Source organism: Schistocerca piceifrons, chromosome 2 (assembly GCF_021461385.2).
Source record: "Schistocerca piceifrons isolate TAMUIC-IGC-003096 chromosome 2, iqSchPice1.1, whole genome shotgun sequence".
NCBI lineage: Eukaryota > Metazoa > Arthropoda > Insecta > Orthoptera > Acrididae > Schistocerca > Schistocerca piceifrons.
In genome coordinates, this window is record NC_060139.1 from 150,953,036 (window position 1) to 150,976,277 (window position 23,242).

Here is a 23,242-nt window from a genome sequence, read left to right on the forward strand (position 1 = left end):
AACAAAACATAGAAAGCGAAATTAAGCAATTATCTCAGGAAGCCAGATCGCGACCTAGTCAAAAATCAGATCTCAGAAAACAAATAGTTGACGATTTGGAAATAAGAGAAACCGAAAGAGCCAGTTCAAACTCAACACGATCATGTCCAAGCCCAGACGATACTATAATGTGCTCGAATGTAAGAGTTGCTCGTCAACTACAGACTGAAAGCGTATCTGTAGAGGAACAAAATATCGCTGGAGATATGGCCCCGTGTCTGAAAGCGTATCTGCAGAGCAACGAAATATCGCTAGAGATATGGCCCCGTGTCTACACAGGGAACGACTGGGTGGCAAATTGCAAATACGAATGGCGATGAGATATTTCATATGCATATTTGTTACCCCATAATGCGCACCATGGTACATTTTTCCAGTGATGGAAACATAACAGGGAGTAGAGAGAGGATACCCAAAGTAACGGTACAAATGGCTCTGAGCACTATGGGACTCAACTGCTGTGGTCATCAGTCCCCTAGAACTTAGAACTACTTAAACCTAACTAACCTAAGGACATCACACACATCCATGCCCGAGGCAGGATTCGAACCTGCGACCGTAGCAGTCGCACGGTTCCGGGCTGCGCGCCTAGAACCGCGAGACCACCGCGGCCGGCAGTAACGGTACACCTGAAACGTTAGCACCAAGTGCGAATGTGGTAGGTCGAGCGGGAAGTAATTCTAATGAAATTTCCTATTTTACGCATTTTATCTCAGTACGAAAGTTCCAGCATTACAAAGACGAGGGTAATGTTTTACATCCAAAAACTTCAATTGGACTGGCATCTTATGTACAAACTGGACTTCGTAGGTTCACATACCGAGGGAACATCGGCCGAATGCACGCGCAACATTGCAAAAACATTCACGTCATACGAAGAGTTTCGTGAGGCCTTTTTGAGCAAATACTGGTCCAAAGGGACACAGGACAGGATCAAACAGGAAATAATGATGAGCAGAGACGTAGAGAGTTCAGGGTTCCATAGTCCGGTAAAGTATTTCGGAAACTTGACCAAGAAAAATTAGTATCTGGACGACCCATGCACACCGGCTGAGATCGTAAGATTGTGTTACATGAAACTGCCAATTTCCTACCAGCAAACGCTCGTCAGCCGATGTGGAAGTGATGTAGAAGGATTCAAGGGTATCCTAAGAGAGCTGGAGTTCGCTTTCAATTAGCAGTAGGCGAGAGAAAAACGTAGGCAGAGAGACGTGCGAAGTGAAAAAAGGGAGAACAAAGGAGGGAATGACAGAGGCCATAATTGGCAAAACAATGTAAATCGGCCGCCTCAGCAAAACATGGACTATAGGTATTGTAGTGGGAACAATGTACAGTGGAAGAACTATGACAGAGAATGTAGGCGACAAAATGAACGCAGATAGGAGCCACAAAACATCATGGGGCGACAATAGAGAAACTCGTCAACGGTCTGACCCAGGATGGGGTGGAATGAATAACAGCAGGAATCGGGAACAATCAATGAAATTAGACTACCTAACCCTGGGAGAGTACGCCAAAATGACGTAGAAAGTGAACAATGACTAGGACAAACGACGGGCACTAGTGAAAATGCCCCGTAAACCTTCTCGGAAGTAATAACATAAATATTATAGAGTATGGGAACATGAGGGAGATATTACTTGAAGAAAAGGGAACGTTACCACAACAAGAAAAATATCCGGTGATAATAAGTACAAATTGGAGGAATTATGGGGCCTGCTGTAATAGTTAGCGGAATTGAACTCTCAGATATTTCAGATAGGCTGTTCGCTAAATGCAAGGATTCAGTTAATCCATAGATGCTCATAGTACAAGAAACAAAAGTACGAGGTGCGTTAGTTGGTAAGGGTACGGAAATATCGTAACAAACACGTCTAGATTTTGAATGCCAAGGACACCAGATGACTGCAAATCTGCTCATAATACCGAAACTAACAGCCGATATAGTAATAGGTGTAGATTTTCTTTCAACACAGAAAGCTGTCATTGATATAGGAAGAGGGGAGTTAACGTTAGGGAAAGAGAATATAATAAGAATCAGATTTCTTGATAAGGTAATAAAAGCTCGAATTCCGGCGAGCTGTTTAAAACTACAGTTCACGGACCAACATACAGTTCAGAGGGAAGAGTGTAGAAAAAGTAATGAGAATAGAGCGGTGTTCCAGTCAGAACGTGAGCAGATTAATGAAATTAACAGTAAGATTGATTCGAAACTCAAGAACTGGAAAACATAGGTAATAGGGACAGGCAAGGGTAGGAGCTTGCGTTCAAAAAGTACTCGAAACTCTTCTTACCTAAAACCGGATGCATTAAGGGGTATCAATTTAAATTTGAGGTAAAGAAGCACCGACCATTTGGGGTATCTCCTTATGCTATTCCATGGTCATACCGGGAAAGGGTTCTCGGTGAACTACGAAGAATGGACGACGAAGGTGTGATTGAGGCCGCGAGATCTGAGTATAATAGTCCACTACGCATAGTAGACAAAAAAGACGGTGGATCTCGACCGGTGTTAGACTCACGCGAAGCAAATACCATTATTGTGCCAGAGACGGATCGCCCTGAAAGGCTTGAGGAGCTCCTTCAAAGATTTCACGGGGTTTTGGTGTTTTCCTCACTTGATTTGCGATCGAGCTTAGTCAGAGCTCCATCCTGACTGCCTGAACAAGACGGCAGATTAGTACACAGAACAATCGTCTTTGTAGCAGTGTACTATCCAATAGCGAAAGCAATTACTCTGTTACCGAACTTGAAGCCTTTGCAATAGTATGGGAATATAAAATGTTTAGATACTTCCTGTTCGGTAGAAAAACAAAAGTCTATACGGACCATAGGGTCCTAGAATTTCTCCTAACAGCCGAACTTCCACATGGAACACTAGCGAGATGGGTAGCTGTGCTTCAAGAATAGCGTATGTGCCTGGTACGACAAACGTCATTGCTGACTCTCAGTGCCGCTCACTTATTGGTATAACAGAAGAGACGGCTGAAGCATTAGATCAAGAGCACTTTTCGTTCTTCTACCTCAAAAGCGTTATGCGGAATATCCAGAATGAGCAGGACACGGACCCAGATTTAGTCAAAATAAAGGAAAATTGGAAGGACAGCACTACCTTTTGAGAGGGATTCTGTTTTATAGGGCAAACGTTAATCATTCGTTGTGAGTGGTGTGCACACCAACTGAGTTAATGAATAAGCTTATGTGGTATACACACCTAAGTTACGCATATTTCGGTCCACGAAAAAGTCTTATGAAATTGAGGAGTGTCTGCTATTTTAAAAACATGGAGAAACGTATAAGGAAAGTGCTAGCATCTGTCAAAACTGCCAAAAGGCGGAATCCACGAGCATAAAGACCCAGACTCCTTTATACCCAATTATTCCTGAGAAACTTAGGCATATTTCAGCGACGGATTTAATGGGACTATTACTCATTACACTGAAGAGCCATCAATATATATTGGTAGTAATGGAGCTGACACCCAAATATGTGACGTTGACACCACTAAAAATGGCTACTGGTGAAACTGTGAGGAGAACCTTGTGCAGAGACTTCATAAGCCAGGTGGGAACAGTAGATTGTATTTTCTCAGATAATGGACCCCAATATAAATCTGTGGTATGGAAAAGAACACTAAGAAAGTACTAATAAGTATGGGCTGTATTTTATAAGAAAGGATAAAACACAGCCCATACTTGTTAGTTGATTTCATCCGAGTTCGAACCCTGCAGCGATAACGATGAAAGATTTCGGTAATTTACGTACACTCTCCTGTGAAAACAATCATGCTAGCTGGGATGTATTTCTTTAAGATTTTCAGGATGGGATACGCGAGCTCCCTCACAGTACTTCATTGATGCCACCTATGATGGTTCTGAATTGGGACCCTCCAGATAAAATTCGAGGACTGATTGATTTTCTACAAAGGACGGGCCGACAATATAAAGTCTTAGTGGAGGAGGTTTTGCGCAATATTCGGGTCGCTGGAGAGAAGCACAAGGTGCGCACGGACCAAAAGGCACACGTAAGGGAATTTGTAGTTGGACAAAAAGTCTTAGTTAAGTCTTATAGGTTGTCCAATGAACAAATGAAACTATGTCAAAAGTTCTTCAAGAGATGGAGCGGCCCTGTACGTGTAAGAAGAATAGCGCATGCAAATGCAGTTGAAAGTGAGTCTGTGATATCAGCAAAATCTTTGAGTCTCCATCAATTGAGCCATCTCAAGTAATTTATTGAACAAGTAGGAAGAATTAAAGTGAGCTTGTATGGTGAAAGTATAAAGTATTTCGTATATAGTTAGCAAGTCAGTTAAGTTATTGCACTGAAGGAATACGTAGATTTATAAATATTTTCTGTGCTGTTATCGTGTTAAAAGAGTTACTACAGTGCATAAAAGGGCAGGATGTCGAGAGTGAGAAAATTAGGGTATATTTCCTTGTATAGGCTATAACTATGTGCACAGCAAGAAGAGCGTACAATTTAAGTGGTGTCGGGAGTTTAAGATGTCTATCTGTCGATGAAGGAATAAAGTAAATATGAGAAACGTGTGGTGCTGTAAAAATAAATAAATAAATAATAAATAAAAAAATATCGTTTGACTGTTACAACGTCATGAAATGGATCTGTGATAAGGGGATATTGACACGAAAAAACCAATAAAGGGAAGTACGAAATGCTATATATTCAAAGCACATGACATAGTGGGTAATACATAAGGGCATAGCAGTCATGTTTATGAGCAGTGATTTTATATAGCATACTAGAATCTTTATATTTGCAGGTACCACTAGTAAAATAAAATGTAACTTCAGTAAGATTAAAGGAAGAGTTAACGACAGGTAAAGGTAATAGCAGCAGCTCCAGAGAAAAGACAACGACAAAGAAGGTATTACTGAGCAAAAACATGAAAGAAGGTATGAGACAGTGTGATTAAAGAAGCTATCAGTAATTTTCTACTAAACTGGCTATATAGTTTACGACTGTCCACAGGAAGCAAGCCGAAGCATCAAATGAAGAAGAGGCCTGCCTAATCATTCATTCGTGTACGTTTTGTGCAGATGTGCACTTTATTGTACACAGGTGTTCATGACGACATCCACGACGAAACCAAGAGTCATGAGATCGGACGATTTTGTGATATCCAATGACAGTGTAATGCTTTGAATGGGGTTGTAGTTATACTAGTATAAACATCCTACTGGCCAGTAGTTTAACAAGTAGTTTGACAAGTAGTATTTGAAGTTATTAACATTGGTATCTGCTGATGATCATAATTCTACCGTTATGGGTAATTTTTCATAGGTATACAGGTGCCAACAGATATTTAATAATTAAATTACATAGGTTGAGAAATATGTTCTTTTATAAATAACATTAATTTTTGATCAGAATAATAAGAGCAAATAAGTGAGAGTCTTGGCTGATTGTACAACTAGAATAATAATAAATGTAAAGATAAATGATCCCATTTGCGAGACACACTGGAATCAACATCACGATGTGCGGATGGAACAGGAGGCTAACAGCACAGCTGCAGAGAAAAGCGGAAGCAAGGACGCCCTCCATAAGCCAAAGCCATGTCACGGACATGGGAAAACAGCAGACCTATTCAAATGTGGGTACCTGAAGACCTCGGGCGGCAGGTGACGACTGAGCAGTTAGTGCGGGAATCTGCAGCAGACATGCTAGGTTGGGTCAAGGTGGGTGTTTAAATGGCCACTAATGTCTCGTCTCCACTGTTGTACCACATGATGGAGACTAGATAAACAAATTGCACACATGATACAGTCAGTTAATCCTGTAAACTCTATTTGCTTTTCCATCTGCTGTTCTCTGCCAGACAGAGATCGCTAAATACCATAATACGTAGCAGTCAGTCACCTGGCACCGACTTCTGAGGGATCTGCGTCACAGACGATGGCTCAAATTCCATGTATAATGTCAACAAATAGATAACCTACCTGTCCACAATTAATGATATCATTATCCAAAATACAATATTTATATCAAGAGAAAGAAGTGACATAAAGAAACATAGTAAAAAGAAGAAACACAAAGAACCAAAGACTAGATACCATTACACTTCTCTTAGCTGACGCAGAAAAATTTTAGGTTATCTATACAGTTCGTACTTGACTTTACCTCCCTAATATGGTGTGCAAATGCGACGAAAAGTTGGCTGTTTCGAACATACACCCACTTACCTTACTGTATATTCTGAGGATCCTTCCACATCATCAACTCTGTGAGAGACTTGTAACCTGATGGGATCAACAATGGGCTGAGGGTCCAAAGATTGACTTGCAAAGCCACCATGATCGATTTCTAACAAGTGTTGAACCAATCTTCGCTTACTACTTACTAAACTTCACAGAAACTGTAGCTTCCATTCCCATACATAAATGAAAATGAAGGAGTGTTCTGAAATCCAAATCAGTGTGTGACTCTTGATAAAAAATGGTGTATAATTCGATGAATACTGAACAGTTACACTCACGAACTAACAGTTTTCTGATATATTTATAAATTTTGTAAACATCTTATACTTATTTTCAGAGTACTCATAAGAAAATATTTGTGTATATATTCAAATAAAATTATTTTTTGTCATTCTTTTTGATAATGATGCTATGTGTTTGGACACATTTTTATACACTGTGAACAAGAACATTAGTTAAAATTGGTGGCCAATCCGAACTCTTATAACAAATATTAGTTGTCACAGTAAATATAAATGCAGTTTGTCAAATAACACTTTAGAACACAAATTTTTTAAATGTTTAAGGAGCATACACGTTAGGGAAACACTAGACTTGGACAATTAGTTTGTGAAATTTTTTTTTATTATCCTTATTTCGCATTTTAATGGCTAAATGAAGCACATGTAATTTATTGGAAGACCACCTTGAAAAGATTAGGATACTTTAATATTTATGGTCTCAACCAACGTCTTAAGGATGGATGAATGGCAGAGAGCATGAGCCTCAAGGCTAAAGAAAGATGGGAACTGCCATTTTTGAAAGAGCAAAAATATAATATTACTTAAACGCATTTTGATAACATGGGTTATTATATGTGTCATTGTATATTCCAATTGTCATGTCTCGAAAAATTGTTCCAAACATAAGGAGCAGACAGATTAAAATAAACACGTAGCAAATAAATTTATGGCAGTAAGCCCATGAATGAACGCAGAATGACTGTAGAAGAACACATCATGATTCAATTGCTCCTCTGGCTGTGTATTCTTATTATTTCACTTGTACAGACAATTGATGGTTATATTATTTCGTACTGGATGAGATCATACTATAAGAATTACCCCATCCTAGTAGAAAATAGTTCATTAGGTGGGGGTGTTGTAAGGTGGCTATAATTTCGCACCTTACAAGCACTCATCTACAGACTTTGCTGTGATTTACAACCGGAATTAAGTATCATTTGATAGGTTGTACGTCATATACACTCCTGGAAATTGAAATAAGAACACCGTGAATTCATTGTCCCAGGAAGGGGAAACTTGATTGACACATTCCTGGGGTCAGATACATCACATGATCACACTGACAGAACCACAGGCACATAGACACAGGCAACAGAGCATGCACAATGTCGGCACTAGTACAGTGTATATCCACCTTTCGCAGCAATGCAGGCTGCTATTCTCCCATGGAGACGATCGTAGAGATGCTGGATGTAGTCCTGTGGAACGGCTTGCCATGCCATTTCCACCTGGCGCCTCAGTTGGACCAGCGTTCGTGCTGGACGTGCAGACCACGTGAGACGACGCTTCATCCAGTCTCAAACATGCTCAATGGGGGACAGATCCGGAGATCTTGCTGGCCAGGGTAGTTGACTTACACCTTCTAGAGCACGTTGGGTGGCACAGGATACATGCGGACGTGCATTGTCCTGTTGGAACAGCAAGTTCCCTTGCCGGTCTAGGAATGGTAGAACGATGGGTTCGATGACGGTTTGGATGTACCGTGCACTATTCAGTGTCCCCTCGACGATCACCAGTGGTGTACGGCCAGTGTAGGAGATCGCTCCCCACACCATGATGCCGGGTGTTGGCCCTGTGTGCCTCGGTCGTATGCAGTCCTGATTGTGGCGCTCACCTGCACGGCGCCAAACACGCATACGACCATCTTTGGCACCAAGGCAGAAGCGACTCTCATCGCTGAAGACGACACGTCTCCATTCGTCCCTCCATTCACGCCTGTCGCGACACCACTGGAGGCGGGCTGCACGATGTTGGGGCGTGAGCGGAAGACGGCCTAACGGTGTGCGGGACCGTAGCCCAGCTTCATGGAGACGGTTGCGAATGGTCCTCGCCGATACCCCAGGAGCAACAGTGTCCCTAATTTGCTGGGAAGTGGCCGTGCGGTCGCCTACAGCACTGCGTAGGATCCTACGGTCTTGGCGTGCATCCGTGCGTCGCTGCGGTCGGGTCCCAGGTCGACGGGCACGTGCACCTTCCGCCGACCACTGGCGACAACATCGATGTACTGTGGAGACCTCACGCCCCACGTGTTGAGCAATTCGGCGGTACGTCCACCCGGCCTCCCGCATGCCCACTATACGCCCTCGCTCAAAGTCCGTCAACTGCACATACGGTTCACGTGCACGCTGTCGCGGCATGCTACCAGTGTTAAAGACTGCGATGGAGCTCCGTATGCCACGGCAAACTGGCTGACACTGACGGCGGCGGTGCACAAATGCTGCGCAGCTAGCGCCATTCGACGGCCAACACCGCGGTTCCTGGTGTGTCCGCTGTGCCGTGCGTGTCATCATTGCTTGTACAGCCCTCTCGCAGTGTCCGGAGCAAGAATGGTGGGTCTGACACACCGGTGTCAATGTGTTCTTTTTTCCATTTCCAGGAGTGTATATGAATACTTAAGGAAGACTGACATTGTCACGTACACCTTGTAAATAGTTGTCAACGTTCTTGCACGGAAGGTGACAGAGTGTCTTTATTATCAAATCGGCTTACTGAATGATGCCTATACTAGTAGAGTTTGGAACACCAGTGGAAGTGACGCGGATGGCATAACTGAAGCCATGGGTGAAAAAGCCCACACAGATGTGTTGGTTCTGCTTTACACGGAAGTAGCCAAGATGGACGGTCGAAGCACCTGAGCGCTGATGAACAATACAGCAACTGCTGGCTGGTGTGGTAGTGGGGCTGGAAGGATAACTGGGTAATACCTCGGAAACTCTGAAAATCTTGGACACTGCAGAGAGGAACAAGGAAGTATTACTTCGGAAATCAAGCAAACTGGGTTATTCTGAGGATTTTTACCCTGACAAACGTACCAATGTCTGTATTCCTAATTAACAGGGATATTTCCTAGCAAACTTTCCGCTCTGAGTGACACAAGACTAAAATATGGTTGGTCGGCGTTCTGGAGAATCTGTAGAGGGGGACAATATTCTATGATTTCGAGAATATGATTCGCTTTGTGCAGTTACAACGGAGGGAGCTTTGCTGGGAAGCCAGCGGAGGAGAGACAGTGGGTCTTCCGTTTAGAGCGCCCGTGTTTGATGGTCGCTCAGTATCAGCTTTTTATGGTACAGACGGACTTGCTGTCTTTGCTCTCAGGAAGTTATATTGTTAGAAAGGTTAGGCACTGTAGTGTTGCGAACTTATACGATTCTGGTTTTCACCTCCTGGTAGAGAGTCGTCGTTGAATATGCAGCATTCAGTGATTGAGAGCACTTCTTCTGCCTATACTCATGTATAGAAGTTATCTGAATTCCATCCTTGTGACTGGGAGATCACGTTTCATGTCTGTAGAACACAGAGAGGCGGAGAAAGAAGACCACCTTCTGCTGTCCTTGTTTTTGAAAGAGTCTATTTTGTGGCTGGAGTTCTTCCATCTCCACAGTCATATACGAGAACTGTGGTATACACCACTTCTAACAAACACCGAACAACGCGCTCCACAACGCGGCCGCCAAATACATCGCTGGCCGCACTTCTCTGGGCGGCCCGCTGCTTCCATCGCTGGCCGTCTTCACACGCACGCTCCCTTATGTGGCCGAGAAATTCATCGCTGGCCGCACTTCTCCGGGCGGCTCGCGGCTACCATCGCTGGCCGCCTTCGCGCGCGCGCGTTTGTCAGCACACAGTAATTGCCTAGGCCAGGAAACATTGCGATTGGTTTTCCCTGGAAAACAGCGACCCCAGCCGACAGCTCCATTAACTAGCAAGCCTTATATAAACCCTGCCGCCGCCGCAAACGACAGTTCTCATCGGGAAGTGCAGTACGCCGTGTTCCAGCTGCTTGTGGATGACTCGCAGCACCACTCGAGGTTACCCGGCTGCTCGACGGAAAATCTTGTGACTTCACTTGGAGAGACCGAACTTCACTGGACTTGGAAATAATTACGGGACGTGCACCCCACCATGCACCTTCGGATATTGGTATAACCAAACTTTAATTATGTATTACTTCTGAGTGTGAGCCTGGGTAGACGCTTAGCTAACATAATTGTTGAAAAGTGTTATGTGATTTAATAAACCAGACTGAAGAGCTTATTATGTTATTCCTGGTTATATCAAGAACCATCACTTCGACGCACCGGATGCAGTACACACGTTGATATTCCTAATTGCTTCGGCTTATTAGGGCTATAAGGCTAAACAGCTGTGATCACGTAAGTTTTCTTTCCACTGAGATTGCACACCACTGTAGATCATCTTTGAAAGTAGTGCGTTCTAGTTTCGGTGCATAGATGATGTCAGTAATCTTGTGTTATTTCTATTAGATCGTGTAGCCACAAAAAGGGGCAGATTTCGGCAGTAGATCAGTAAAATTAGTTAGAAAATGTAAACATTTGTAGTATAGAGGGGTTTTTAATCTACAATAAATATATAAGCAGAAACAACATTCATCATTTAGTAGTTATTTTGGTAAACATTTTTGGAATGCAGTGATCAATAAATTGTTATATTTAGATTAAAGTTCAGTCTTGATCACGTTATGTCTGTTTTAATGAGTAACCGGTTTCGGTTTTTTCTATAAAACCATCATCAGACCTGTGAATAAATTTTAAAAAATACTAGATACCAATTTTTAAATGAATGAAAAAGTCTAATGATGTCAAAATTTTTAACAAAATAAAATAAAATTAGTTATACCCATTGGTCCCTTGGGTTGGTAGGTGGAGCTCTCCTTGCTGCTGTGCAGTCAACTGATGGTTATGAGTGCTAAGCACAAGCTTAAATATGCAGAGGCTCCGCCTACTTCCTGTCACACTACTTCAAAACTGCCAATCAGCGTTCATAATATGAGGCCATCGTCAAAATATAAAAGTAGGAAATACACTAATAACATAAAATTGATTCATTTAAATATCTGATTAACAGATAATAGTTATGTCTACAACTTATTTCTATTTTGGATAAAAACAGTGAATTACGATGTGTAATAGCTGTGCCCTCTATGGACAACCTTAATATTATTACAGTGCCAGTTACATCAAAGATGTAAAATCCTTGGCGTTGTGGTATATATCGATTCTACCAAGTCGCCTACATCACAATTGCATCTTTGTTGGATGCTGCAGAATCGTCTTGTTTTACCTGTAGTTTTTATGGCAATGTTCTTTATAGCATTAGGTTAGCAGCCAATAGTACGTTCCACATTATGTATATCTGAATAACTGAAGAGACTGCTGATGCAGCATATTTTACATACATTACTTTTGCCATGGGTATAACTAATCTTATATATTTTTTTTTTTTAAAAAAACAAAAGAGTAGATGCTTTTATTATAAAATTTCGTCAAAAAGGTCGTAATAATATTTTTCGCGAAAATCTAATTGTTCATTGAGCAGCATTGATGATTTGGTTTTCAAATGAGCATATATCTCGATTTCTTCTAGGATATTCATAAGTAAGCCTTTATTTGCATAATGAAGAACTTGTAAATTCTGTTGTACAGTCCCCTCAGCATGATTATTGAATGTTATATGATGACCAAAAACAGACTTTGTTCGTGAGGTACCTGACGTATGTTCTTTGTACCTTACTGCAAAATTTCGACCTGTTTGGCCGATATATATTTTCTCACAGTCTCTACATTGGATCTTGTACACTCCTGATCTGGTAGATTTTCCATTATCTTTATTTACGGTATGTCTTAATTTTTGTTGTAAGGTATTGTCAGTTGTAAATGCTATTGTTACTCCAGAATTTTTGAATAAGTTAGTGATTCTATCTGATATGTTTCCCATATATGTCATCTTCATATATTTTGGATTACTTATTAGTGGAGTACTTTGTGATTGTTGTACTTTATTAAAAATGATATCTACCTGTCGTGTGTCAAAAGAGTTGGTTTTTGCAATTTGTTTTAAGATGGTCATTTCCTTTTTGATCTCATTAGCTTCTAGCGGTAATTTTAGTATTCGGTGTATCATAGACTTAAAAAATGCTTTTTTATACTTGTCAGGATGACATGATGTAGCATTAATAATGACATCAGTGGTTGTAGGTTTCCTGTATATGGTGAATAAATGTTTCCCATTGTTATTAGTTATAGTGAGATCTAGGTAGTTAATAGATTTTCGATTTTCATGTTCAACTGTAAATTGTAACTTCGGATGCATAGTGTTTAATTTTATAGCAAGTTTCTCAATTTCGTCTTTTGAACCATTATAAAGTAATAATGTATCATCTACATATCGCTTGTAATATATGATTTTATTTGCGATATCAGGGTTATTTTTCATGAATTGCGTCTCAATGTGGTTTACGAAAATGTCTGCCACTGTCCCAGCCAAAGAATTTCCCATTGCTAAGCCATCTTTCTGACAATAGATTTTAGTATTAAACGAGAAATAATTGTAATCTAAAGTGCATTCAAGTAGTTCTATAAGTTCGATTATTTCGTCTTTTGTCATATTTTTGTATTGTATTAAGTTATCCCTAATTATATTAATCGTCTCAGTAATTGGTATATTTGTATATAAATTTTTAATATCTAATGAGGCGAAATTTGCACTAGTTGGAATGTCTATATTGTGGATTTGTTGCGTTAGTTCATAACTGTTTTTGATACTGAAGTTGCTCTCATATGTATAGAATGCTTTCAAAATTTTATTAAGTTTCATATTTAGTTTATATGAAGGACTACTTCTGTAGTTAACAATAGGTCGTATAGATTTCTCTTTTTTATGCAGTTTAATCTGCGATCTTAAGTTAGGTATTTGGGGATTCATATTTTTCATCATATTTTTTTCCTCAGGGGTCAAGAGGTGATTATTTTCATCGACTAGTTTTTTAATCTTTAACTGGAACTTTGGAGTGGGGTCTTTAGTTACTTCAACGATCCCATTTTCATTAAAAAATGAGAGTGTTTTAAATATATAATCGTCTTCTTTAATAATTACAAGGGTATTTCCTTTATCGGCCTTTACCACAATTGCTTTCTCTGCTAGTAGTTTATTATTGATATTTTTAAGTGTTTTATCTTCAGTTTTTCTATGTAGTTTATTTTTCTCTTTTAAAATTAAGTCCTTCGTTTTTAGGGCTATCTTACATGCTTCAGGTTTATTTATTTTCGATATTTTGCTTGTTGCTATAACATCAGCAATTATGTGTTTAACGTTGGTATTATTTAGTGGGGGAGTTAAGTTATATTTTAAGCCTTTGTTAAGTAGTGACATTTCGGACTTTGTGAACTGAATATCTGTAAGATTCATTGTCCTTGGATAGAATTGATGTATATGGTTGACCTTTTCTGAAAGCTTATTTTGTTGTTTAGCTATGAGTAAATCAATTTTTCTCTGATGTCTTTGGGTAATCGTTTTCCGTAAATAATCTATTTTCTCATCAATACTGCTTAGTAAAATAGAAAAAATCAAAGGTGAGAGTTCATTACTTAGCAATAAATGCAGACTATACATTTCGACATTTAAAAAATCTTTTATCTTAAAAGCTTCTCTAATTTCAGATTTAAGCCATAAAATGTCGAAATGTATAGTCTGCATTTATTGCTAAGTAATGAACTCTCACCTTTGATTTTTTCTATTTTACTAAGCAGCATTGATGAGAAAATAGACTATTTACGGAAAACGATTACCCAAAGACATCAGAGAAAAATTGATTTACTCATAGCTAAACAACAAAATAAGCTTTCAGAAAAGGTCAACCATACACATCAATTCTATCCAAGGACAATGAATCTTACAGATATTCAGTTCACAAAGTCCGAAATGTCACTACTTAACAAAGGCTTAAAATATAACTTAACTCCCCCACTAAATAATACCAACGTTAAACACATAATTGCTGATGTTATAGCAACAAGCAAAATATCGAAAATAAATAAACCTGAAGCATGTAAGATAGCCCTAAAACGAAGGACTTAATTTTAAAAGAGAAAAATAAACTACATAGAAAAACTGAAGATAAAACACTTAAAAATATCAATAATAAACTACTAGCAGAGAAAGCAATTGTGGTAAAGGCCGATAAAGGAAATACCCTTGTAATTATTAAAGAAGACGATTATATATTTAAAACACTCTCATTTTTTAATGAAAATGGGATCGTTGAAGTAACTAAAGACCCCACTCCAAAGTTCCAGTTAAAGATTAAAAAACTAGTCGATGAAAATAATCACCTCTTGACCCCTGAGGAAAAAAATATGATGAAAAATATGAATCCCCAAATACCTAACTTAAGATCGCAGATTAAACTGCATAAAAAAGAGAAATCTATACGACCTATTGTTAACTACAGAAGTAGTCCTTCATATAAACTAAATATGAAACTTAATAAAATTTTGAAAGCATTCTATACATATGAGAGCAACTTCAGTATCAAAAACAGTTATGAACTAACGCAACAAATCCACAATATAGACATTCCAACTAGTGCAAATTTCGCCTCATTAGATATTAAAAATTTATATACAAATATACCAATTACTGAGACGATTAATATAATTAGGGATAACTTAATACAATACAAAAATATGACAAAAGACGAAATAATCGAACTTATAGAACTACTTGAATGCACTTTAGATTACAATTATTTCTCGTTTAATACTAAAATCTATTGTCAGAAAGATGGCTTAGCAATGGGAAATTCTTTGGCTGGGACAGTGGCAGACATTTTCGTAAACCACATTGAGACGCAATTCATGAAAAATAACCCTGATATCGCAAATAAAATCATATATTACAAGCGATATGTAGATGATACATTATTACTTTATAATGGTTCAAAAGACGAAATTGAGAAACTTGCTATAAAATTAAACACTATGCATCCGAAGTTACAATTTACAGTTGAACATGAAAATCGAAAATCTATTAACTACCTAGATCTCACTATAACTAATAACAATGGGAAACATTTATTCACCATATACAGGAAACCTACAACCACTGATGTCATTATTAATGCTACATCATGTCATCCTGACAAGTATAAAAAAGCATTTTTTAAGTCTATGATACACCGAAAACTAAAATTACCGCTAGAAGCTAATGAGATCAAAAAGGAAATGACCATCTTAAAACAAATTGCAAAAACCAACTCTTTTGACACACGACAGGTAGATATCATTTTTAATAAAGTACAACAATCACAAAGTACTCCACTAATAAGTAATCCAAAATATATGAAGATGACATATATGGGAAACATATCAGATAGAATCACTAACTTATTCAAAAATTCTGGAGTAACAATAGCATTTACAACTGACAATACCTTACAACAAAAATTAAGACATACCGTAAATAAAGATAATGGAAAATCTACCAGATCAGGAGTGTACAAGATCCAATGTAGAGACTGTGAGAAAATATATATCGGCCAAACAGGTCGAAATTTTGCAGTAAGGTACAAAGAACATACGTCAGGTACCTCACGAACAAAGTCTGTTTTTGGTCATCATATAACATTCAATAATCATGCTGAGGGGACTGTACAACAGAATTTACAAGTTCTTCATTATGCAAATAAAGGCTTACTTATGAATATCCTAGAAGAAATCGAGATATATGCTCATTTGAAAACCAAATCATCAATGCTGCTCAATGAACAATTAGATTTTCGCGAAAAATATTATTACGACCTTTTTGACGAAATTTTATAATAAAAGCATCTACTCTTTTGTTTTTTTAAAAAAAAAAATATATAAGATTAGTTATACCCATGGCAAAAGTAATGTATGTAAAATATGCTGCATCAGCAGTCTCTTCAGTTATTCAGATATACATAATGTGGAACGTACTATTGGCTGCTAACCTAATGCTATAAAGAACATTGCCATAAAAACTACAGGTAAAACAAGACGATTCTGCAGCATCCAACAAAGATGCAATTGTGATGTAGGCGACTTGGTAGAATCGATATATACCACAACGCCAAGGATTTTACATCTTTGATGTAACTGGCACTGTAATAATATTAAGGTTGTCCATAGAGGGCACAGCTATTACACATCGTAATTCACTGTTTTTATCCAAAATAGAAATAAGTTGTAGACATAACTATTATCTGTTAATCAGATATTTAAATGAATCAATTTTATGTTATTAGTGTATTTCCTACTTTTATATTTTGACGATGGCCTCATATTATGAACGCTGATTGGCAGTTTTGAAGTAGTGTGACAGGAAGTAGGCGGAGCCTCTGCATATTTAAGCTTGTGCTTAGCACTCATAACCATCAGTTGACTGCACAGCAGCAAGGAGAGCTCCACCTACCAACCCAAGGGACCAATGGGTATAACTAATTTTATTTTATTTTGTTAAAAATTTTGACATCATTAGACTTTTTCATTCATTTAAAAATTGGTATCTAGTATTTTTTAAAATTTATTCACAGGTCTGATGATGGTTTTATAGAAAAAACCGAAACCGGTTACTCATTAAAACAGACATAACGTGATCAAGACTGAACTTTAATCTAAATATTTAGTAGTTACTTGTTCCCTTAATCATTTAGCTTAGGTTGTAATTTGTATGTTAAAGTGCAAGAAGGAGAAAATAATAACACAATGAAGATATCCTAAGACGTGCTTAAGTGGGTAGCCAGACAGGGCCAAATCTTTATTTTCTCTTTCAGTATTTTCCATTGTGCACATTCATTTTACACCTGCCTGGAATAGCATCTTGGACCCTCCTCTGTGTCTACATGTTTCTCCCCTTGTCTGCCCACTTCATCCTCCCACCTCTATCTATTTTCTCCTCCATACTTCCTCTGTCTCCTCGTCTTCTCTTCCTCCTCCTACCCCTCCTTCTCCTCCTCCTCCCCCCTTCCTCCTCTCTTTGGCCATTTTTTCCAACTCTCCTCCTGACTTTATCTTCCTTTCCCTCCCTCTGACCATATTATCCTCCTCTTCTCTCTTTCTGCCATCTCCCACTCTTTTTCCTCTGAGTGCCCACCATTCAACTGTGTCATGCATCTCTCCCCTCTCCTCTTGCTGTTCATTTCCCGCTCCCTATACCTCTGTCCATCACCTCCTCTACCCATCTCAACTTGTCCTCAGTCATGCTCATGGCAATGTGTGGTCCTTGCAATACTGTTCAATAAAGCAGACCGAAATTATTCGCAAAACATGCCTGTCAAGCAGGACAGACTCTACACAGTGGCTTGAAAATCTTTCTTTTGTCCTGACACACAGGCCACTATGCAAAGCACATCAGTAAAGCAGTCTGATACTACTCAATCAGCACATGCCAGTAGTGCAGGGCAGCCAACATATCTATGCCCAGAAAACCATTTCTTGCCCCTCACATTTCGGCTGCACTTCCAAGCAGTTTGATTTGGTAGGTCATTACTGTTACCACACAACATCCCTGCCATGCTGGTAGCTTATATGCCAGGAGCCAGAATTAACACTTTTCCCCCTTACTCTTCCCTTCACTGTTGCTCCTTTTGGAGCCTATAAACCCTACAGGTCTCATACTTGTTAGACTTGCTTTTTGCCAAACTTCATTGAAATCTATCCATGTGTTTCTGAGGAGACCCTAGACATACACAGTTAGAGTATACATAAATAGGATGTATTTATATATGTCAAGCGTCTCCTCCAAAACAACTAGATCGATCTCAACCAAATTTGGTATGCCTACTGCTTGTCCCATAAGAACCACTGCCGTCAGGCTAGAACCTTCTAGCTCACGTGGAAAAGGAAATACAGACAAGAAAGTGTGTTCCTGCCACTGAGATGTAGGCTATCTGCAGAACATGTGTGTTGTGTAGGTAGTTTTGGATGATTGTCAGGGGCTACATGTGATGATGGGCATGAGTTAATATAGGGGAGGGAAGACAAGTTGGAGAGAGAAAGGGGGGGACGAAATGGACCAAAAGAGAATGGAGGCAGGGTGATGTCAAATCAGAGGATTAGGAGTGGATGGGCAGGGAGAGGAAAGAGGGGGTAATGGACAAAGAAGGAGGTGAGGATGTGATAGATGGAGAGAGTTGCGGCAAGGGGACGGACATAGAGGAGAGGATGAAATGGAAAGAAGATGGAGGAAGAAGAGATGGACAGACAGAGGTGGGAGGGGGGAGAACAAGCACATCGGAATGGTAGTAGGAAAGACGAATGTTGGCTTCGTTTTAATGGGAGAATTTTAGGAATCTGTAGCAAATATATAAACGAGACAGCAAACAGAACGCCAGTACAACCCATTCTTGAGATATCGAAGCAATTCAGAGGCATGCTGCTAGATTTCTTGCCGGTAGGTTCGATCAGCGTGGAAGCAATACATAGATGCTTCGTGAACTCAAATGGGAGTTTTTGGGGGGAAGACTTTCTTTTCGTTATACAGTATCGGGGAAATTTTGAGCATCGGAATTTGCGACCGATTGCAGAAAGACCCTGCTGTTGTTATCGTTCATTTCGCGTAAGGACCATGTCGATAAGGTGACAGATATTATAAATAATGACAGCGCTCAATAGCTTGAGCATACAGAAGGTAATGAACACCTCTGCATTAAGGATACACTGGTTGTATTCACAGGATATGAGGCCCATATGTGGGAAAATCATTTGGTGACCTCTCCATTGGCAAAAGACCCCAGATTAGTCCTCAATTTGGATCCCCAGGAGAGGGTTACCAAGGGTTGTCACTAGAAAAATACGTAATTACCATCTACAGGATAATATTATACAAGTTTACGGCATGGAATATCAGAAATTTGAATGTAATAGGAAAGCTAAGAGAGATTAAATTTGAAATACAAACGCTCGATCTATGTGTATTTGGAGCCAGTGTAATTAAATGGAGGGACAATAAAGAATAGAGTGTACTATCAATAGCAGCATAAAATGATATAAAGAGAGTAGGATTCGTCATGAATAGGAAATAGGTCAGAGAGTGAGCTACTAGAAACAGTTCAGTGAAAGGGTTGTTCACATCAGACTCGACAGTAAAAAAACGCTGACAATTATAATTCAGTTATTTATGCCAGGAAGAAGTATAAGAGTATTCTGAACGAGTAATTTAGTATGTGGAGAAGGGAGATGAAAATCTAATAATCATTGGAGATAGGAACGCGATTGTAGAGGAATGAATAGAAAACAGAAAGGACTACAGAGGAATGTAGCTTAGGCAGTAGGAATGAGAGAGGGTAATAGCGAATTTCTATTCAAGAATGGCACGGGGAGGATGTATACTTGAAAAAGAGCCAGACACACCAATTCATTCGACTTGGATTACATCATGGTCAGACAGAGATTCCGAAATCAGCTACTGGATTGTACCCAGAAGCAGATATGGACTCGGATCACGATTTAGTAATGATGAACCGTAGACTGAAGTTTAAGGAAAACGTAAAAAAGAATCAGTGTGGAAGGAAGTGGGATACGGAAGTACTGAGGAACGAAGAGATGCGTTTGAAGTTCGCTAAGGATGTGGATACTGTGATAAGAAATACCCTAGCAGCCAGTTCAGTTGAAAAGAAAGGGACACCTCTAGAATGGGCTGTCATATATATTGGACAGTCAGACATAGGTACGAGGAAAGTAGCTCAGAAGATACCCTAGGTAACAGAAGAAAATCTTCAGTTGATCGACGAAAAAAAGAAGCGCAAAAATATTAGTAAAGAAAGTACGGCAGTATAAATAACTTAGGAATAAAATAAAGAGGAAGGACAGGAGGAGGAGCAACCTGCGACTGTTTTCTGATGTTGCTGTGGTGCACAGGAAGGTGATGTCCTTAAGTGACTGTTGCATAAAGGTGGTTTAGACAATAATTCTAATTGGCATGATGAATGACAGCAAAGGCATATATGTGCAAAAACTGTCGTACAATCAGCTTAATATGTCATTCATCCAGGCACAATGGAAGCACGATAAAAGAAATATCAAGATATGCCGATATGATTTGTCGATCTAGAAAATGTGTTCCACAGCGTGAAATGGTGCAATGTGTTACAAATTCTGGGAAATATAAGAGCAAGCCATAGGGAAAGAGCAATAGCCAACTGCTCGGATTAAAAAGGATTTAAGACAGTGTAACACCCCAATTACAGAAACCCTGATAAACAACCCTTTGTAGTAAGAGAAGTAGGAAAATCAGTCATCCTGACAGTGACGGCAGCTCCTGACAACAAAATTTACACTTTTGGTGATTTGATCAACAGGAATGTCATGTGAATAATAATATTTATCATGAAATAGGGACTGAATGAAATAATCTGGTAAGATACGCAACAAAAACATCAAAGAAAGAATTGCAAAATAATTAATAACGAAGGTTAAAGCCAAGATGGTAAATTGGCCAAAGATAACATTACCATAGAAGAGAGTTGCAGCCACATCGAAAAGAAAGTTCGATGTTACTACAACGTAACTCGGAAACGGAAATTTTAGCTTCAGTTGCTATCCAGTCGGTCTCTAGTACTATTGCGATAGTAGCATGCATGTAAGCGCTACTAGATTGTTTTAAGCTAATCGTAAATTTGAAAGTTTTGCGATGTAGACTGAAGTATTATTCAGAAGTCATACTAAAGCAAAGCCATCTTTACCGTTAGCAAGATAACGGGATCCGGAGATTCGCGACGAAGTTAAATCGTGTGAGATGTGTGATGGGGTTAGCCTTCGTGATAATGAATAAGCAAGAACATTCAAGGACACTGAAAATAAAGATCGCCGGCAGAAAAACAGTTATTAGTCTCGAGTAGGTAACATATAAAAGCCAACACGAAGACGGTATGCCGGCCGCGGTGGCCAAGCGGTTCTAGGCGCGCAGTCCGGAACCGCGCGACTGCTACGGTCGCAGGTTCGAATCCTGCCTCGGGCATGGATGTGTGTGATGTCCTTAGGTTAGTTAGGTTTAAGTAGTTCTAAGTTCAAGGGGACTGATGACCTCAGATGTTAAGTCCCATAGTGCTCAGAGCCATTTGAACCATTTTTGAAGACCGTACAATTGCGCCGAGTTGTCAGAAGTTGCCGTTAACGACAAGATTACTGATGAGAACAGAAGCAATTCCCTGAATGAGAAATCGGTGTGCGTGCTCAGCGTAGGAACAATTAATTACAACGAACAATAAAATTAGATTCAAAGTTTAATTCTTCGTGTCACCTAAATAATTGAATAGACATTATCATGTGTGTTAGTGAAAATTGATTGACTGTTAAAATATTATGAAGTGAAAAGTGAATTCATGGGTATTTAACAGTGAACAGTCATCGATTTGTCCCAAGATTACGATGCATTCTGAACATTGCTTAAGTATATGTTATAATTGGAAATACGTCGTGAAGTTACTGAACACGCAACGTAGCGACGTCTTGACGGCGGAATAACAATTTATCAAATTAACATCCTCGCAATTCCATAATGTGGCCACGACTTCGGTGATGGATTGAAGATTCACGACTCTATATTATTAATATTCAACATCCATTATCTAACCGGGTACAATAAAATGAAGAACTACAGTTAGTCAATTCGCGCAAGGTGAAAAGTCTGTCTCGGACTCACAACAAAAGAGAACTGGTGGTCATCATTAGGTCAAAGGAGTCATCGCGTCATCGAGTGGTGCAATTGCCGCGTTTATCAGTGAAGAGACAAGAGCGGCTGACAAATTCTGACGCACTGCTCTATCGAAATATTGACATTAATCACGGAAGACGGTATCTAAAATATGACCAAACAACGCGATGAGTTTGTGTTTTTCTGCTACTTAGAGGATGGCGTCGTCGTAAGCGACGGACGCCGTTCCATGTCATACCGACTGGGACAACCAAGTCGTGTCAACTCTAAGGAGACTCTGACGCCACAACAAGGATGCCATCTTTCACCACTTCTGTTCAGTTTATACATCGAAGAAGCAATCAACGAAATAAAAGAAGCATTCATCTGTGCAGGATACCCTATTCAGTTCTGTTTCCGTTAATGCAAGACATTTCGAAGAGGAAAATCACCGAGTGCATACTCCTCGTGTTATCGAACGAGCTCATAGTGCTCCTTCATTTCTCTCTCCAGCAGGATGACAAGACGTGGACCCCAATCAGCAAGTCGTGGAACAGTGTTTGGCCTAGCGAGCTCTACCAGCAACATCCAACCCCAAACCAATTGCAGCAAGTAAAGAGCACTGTATATCATGTCACGAGATAGTATCCAAAAGTCACGTTTGGAGGATTCCAAGGTAGCTGGAAGATACCGTGGCTGTTGTCCATTTCAGCTATGCCACCAAATGGTTCAAATGGCTCTGAGCACTGTGGGACTTAACATCTGTGGTTATCAGTCCCCTAGAACTTAGAAATACTTAAACCTAACTAACCTAAGGACATCACACACATCCATGCCCGAGGCAGGATTCGAATCTGCGACCGTAGCAGTCGCGCGGCTCCGGACTGAGCGCCTAGAACCGCGAGACCACCGCGGCCGGCAGCTATGCCATCCCATCATCAAATATCAAACATTAGAACTCGCAAAATAATGTTGAGTGTTAGCATTAATTCTAGCAGTAGCAGCGTATTTTCGATAACGCGCACTACAAAGGCCGTATTTTATGTGCACCCTAAAAATTAAAGAAACTAGAGTCGTTATTTGTTTTTTACTTACATTAAGAAAATATTTAAAGAGGTATTTATTTGTTCGTACAGTCCAGAACATGAAACTATTTTCAGCAGTCTTTTAGCAACATCAACACATTTTTAATTACGTGTAGTTATGTGTTGGTATCGAATTTCTTTCGAATTGGTTATGAAATTATAT